This window comes from Mustela erminea, chromosome 9 (assembly GCF_009829155.1).
Source record: "Mustela erminea isolate mMusErm1 chromosome 9, mMusErm1.Pri, whole genome shotgun sequence".
NCBI lineage: Eukaryota > Metazoa > Chordata > Mammalia > Carnivora > Mustelidae > Mustela > Mustela erminea.
The window spans coordinates 64,094,327-64,098,141 of NC_045622.1; the positions used below are offsets into that span (position 1 = coordinate 64,094,327).

A 3,815-nucleotide genomic window follows, 5' to 3' on the forward strand; every position below is an offset into this window, starting at 1 on the left:
TGGAGAAATGTTTTCATATCAAATCACAAAGGAATAATCTCCCTCATATACAAAAAGTCATTAGATATAAATAAGTAGTGACCAGTAACCCAAAAGAAAATAGGCAAAGGATATGAATTAAAAGAAACATAGATTAATCTTTAACTTAAACATATGAAACAAAAATTCAAAGGTTGATAACACACTCTCCTCACAAGACTAGGGAAATAGGGATTCAAATATTAGTGGTAGGAATGTACAAGGACATAGGTTCTACAAAAAGCAATCTTAAAATGTCTATTTAAATTAAATATATAAAGTTTTTTTTTCTTTTTTTTTTTTTCTTTTAGGCAAGCAGAGAGAGCGGAGAAAGCAGGCTCCCTGCTGAGCAGAGAGCTCGATGTGGGGCTCGATCCCAGGACCCTGAGATCATGACCTGAGTTGAAGGCAGAGGCTTAATCCACTGAGCCACCCAGGCGTCCCAAATATATAAAGTTTTTAATATGGATTGACTTTCATGTCTGGAAAATGACATCTGGACAAAGCCATTCAGCAGTCTGTTTGTAGCAGCAAAAGATTAGAAGCAACTCAAATGTTCATCAGTAAGTGGCTAGAAATAGAAATTTTATGACATCCATAAAATAGAACATTATGCATCTACAAAAAGGAATGTTTTACATGGAAAGATCTCCAAGATACCATTTTTTGAGAGAGAGAAAAAGAGGGCAAGCAGCAGGCAGAAGGGGCTAGGTGGGGGCAGAGGAAGAGGGAGAGAGAGAATCTTCAGCAGGCTCCACACTCAATATAGAGCCCAGTACAAGGCTTGTTCTCAAAGCCCTGAGATCATGACTTGAACTGAAATCAAGAGTTGGATGCTTAACTGATTGAGCCACCCAGGTGCCCCTCCAAGATATACTTTGAAATGAGAAAAAGCACAGAACAGTGGATGTTCTGTTACCTTCTGTGTAAAGAAGGAAGAAAAACAATCTGTATTCTTATTTGTTTATATACACACAAAGAATCCATAAAGATATAAAAGAAATTAAGGTGGTGACTGGGTAGATGGAGGTAGAAGATGGGAGGGAGGTTTTCAATTAGCAATAATCGCGCCTCGGATAAACCTCATTGGCTACGATACTGCCACTGCGCAAAGCTGGGAGGGAGGTTTTCAGTGATTATCTCTTTATACATTTTAATTGTTGACTATATGGCCATAGAAGAAGAAGGAAAAGAAGAACTAGAGGTGGTCTTTATTATCATGACCACCAAAGTAACTGAAAATTGAATGAAGTCTAGATCCCAACCATTTTTGAAAATCATGGAAATTTTCAGTATTTGTTCATAGTTCAACTTCAGCATAAAGTATAAGTGAATTTCTCTTAGTGCCACAGAATTGTTAACACCTGGTTATGGTGAATTATTGTCCTGGGTCAATTTAGGCAAAAGAGGCAACAGATAACAAGTTTTTAATTCTTGTGGCAACATTACTAACTATTGCCTAAAGTCTGTGGGAGGAGAATGGGACAATCAACACACACACACACACACACACACACACAGGTCAGTCAGTCTTTAAAATCATCATATAAGATTACATATTAGAGATGCTATTATCCTTTTAAATTAGCTCATAGAGCCTATTAATAAGATAACAAGTTAAGGTGTGACCTGTGATTCCTTGCAATTATCTGTTTAACCATTCTGCAATTTTCTTGCAGATAACTAACAATGCCCTTTCATTAATTATTGGTCAACACAAGCCAGTTTGTCAATTACTTCTTACTTCTGAAATATTGTTCATGTCAATGTTCAAGAAAAAAGGAAAATAAAGAGAAAAAGAAAAGGAAAAAACAGAGTTCATATATCTTACATCAAAAACTGGGCAGTGGGGCGCCTGGGTGGCTTAGTCAGTTAAGTGTCTGCCTTCTGCTCAGGTCATGATCTCAGGGTCCTGGGATGGAGTCCTGCATCTGCGGGGAGTCTGCTTCTCCCTCGCCCTCTGCTCATGCTCTCTCTCAAATAAATAAATAAAATCTTAAAAAAAAAAAAAAAAACTGGGCAACACACGCGACAGAAGAAGCAGGGACTTTACAGTTATGTAAATACATTTGTAGAAAACGTAGCCCTTGCTTCCTTCTCGCTACCATGGCACCAGAAGGATGATGACAAAGTTTCTACAATGAACATGTATTACTTACATTTTTTTGAAGATTATTTATTTAGTTATTTATTGGAAAGAGAAAGAGTTGAGGGCAGGGCCAGACAGAGGGAGTGAGACTCTCAAGCAGACTCCCCTGCTGAGTGTGGCACCCCAGGTAGGGCTTGATCTCACAACCCTGAGATCATAAGCTGAGCTGAAAGCAAAAGTTGGAACCAACTGAGCCACCCAGGAGCCCTGAAAAGGTATTACTTTTATAATTAAGAAGGGAGAAGATTTTTTTTTTAAGATTTTATTTATTTATTTGACAGACAGAGATCATAAGCAGGCAGAGAGGCAGGCAGAGAGAGGAGGAAGCAGGCTCCCTGCTGAGCAGAGAGCCCGACGCGGGGCTCGATCCCAGGACCCTGAGATCATGACCTGAGCCAAAGGCAGAGGCTTAACCCACTGAGCCACCCAGGTGCCTCAAGAAGGGAGAAGATTTTTTAAAATGTAAATGTGTATAAGCCAAGTGTGGAGATAGCCCTGAATGTTAACTCTGATCCTGTCCTGTGTTATCTGTGGGATCTTGGTCAGAGTCTCAGTTTTCCCATCTCTAAACTGAGGGCAAGCATACTTGCTTTGCAGGGTTAAAGTTAGTTGCAGATCAGACTGTTTGTGATGGGCCGAGTACAGGCTCTGGCACAGAGGGGCACACAGTGAGAGAGATCCTCTTCCCGCACCTGGTAGAGGCAGGACCACAGAAGCCAAGCCTGGCTGGTGCCTATTTCCTAAGTCCCTCCTCTATTTGAGCTGTTCTATGGCTGTGCCAAAGCACAGGTACCTGCCCCTGCCTGTTGGGAGAAACCTGGTTATTAATCCATACCCATAGCATGACTGTAATTAGGAAACCTGGAATTTCTGGAGATAAGCTAGCTCCGTTTAGATCCCAGAAGGGTGTTTCCCTCTTTATGCAAATGAGGTTTCAGTGCAGGATACTGAAATGTCTCCAGAAGTATATAATATAGAGAAGTGAGAAATTACAAAATGCTTGGAAGAGTGAGAAGCGTATGCTCTAGGCTGAGCCTTCAGGAATTCCCGGACGACACCAGCCCTGATTTGCCAGGGAAGCCGCTGCTTCTGCACAACGGGGGGGGGGCAAGCCTTAAGAACTCTCCAAATAGTTGTGAGTTCAGACACCTGAGCTTGACCTCTGTCACTTCTTATCTATGTAACCTTTGGGAAGTTACTTAACTTCTCAAGAATCAAGATAAGCAAGTTACCATCATAGTATCTGCTTCTCAATACCTGTGGAATTATTTCTCCAACTTTATGAGCAAAAACAAGGCCAAAAGCAAATGGAAAACAGCCCCTGCCTCACTCCTATTTTTCAAATCTCCCACAATCATGTCTCACTAGCAGAATGTAGGTCACATTCAGGACCCTAGCTGCAAGGGGATGTCTAGAAGAGCTGTTGATGCTGGGGTTTTTTTTGTTTTTGTTTTTGTTTTTGTTTTTTAGCAGGGCTCAAAGGGATACCACAGGGACTTGGAAGTCAGTGCTGATGACCAAATAAACAAATCTATCACAGAAAGAGTTATTTAGTTCCTACTGAACTGGGGCAACTTCTGGCAACACTTGTTTCTGCTGCAGGGGTTCCATAGTCAAGGTCAAAGCTCATTGTGCTCACTTGAAAATG

The 3,815-nt window shown here is 41.0% G+C and overlaps 1 non-coding gene across 1 annotated transcript; it reads right to left on the reverse strand.

Annotated features, from left to right (window-relative positions):
• Positions 1-999: 999 nt before the first annotated feature.
• LOC116600514 lies at positions 1,000-1,134 on the reverse strand. The gene has a single exon (XR_004289699.1). It is a non-coding gene; the product is annotated as a U4 spliceosomal RNA (small nuclear RNA).
• Between the last annotated feature and the right edge of the window lie 2,681 nt (positions 1,135-3,815).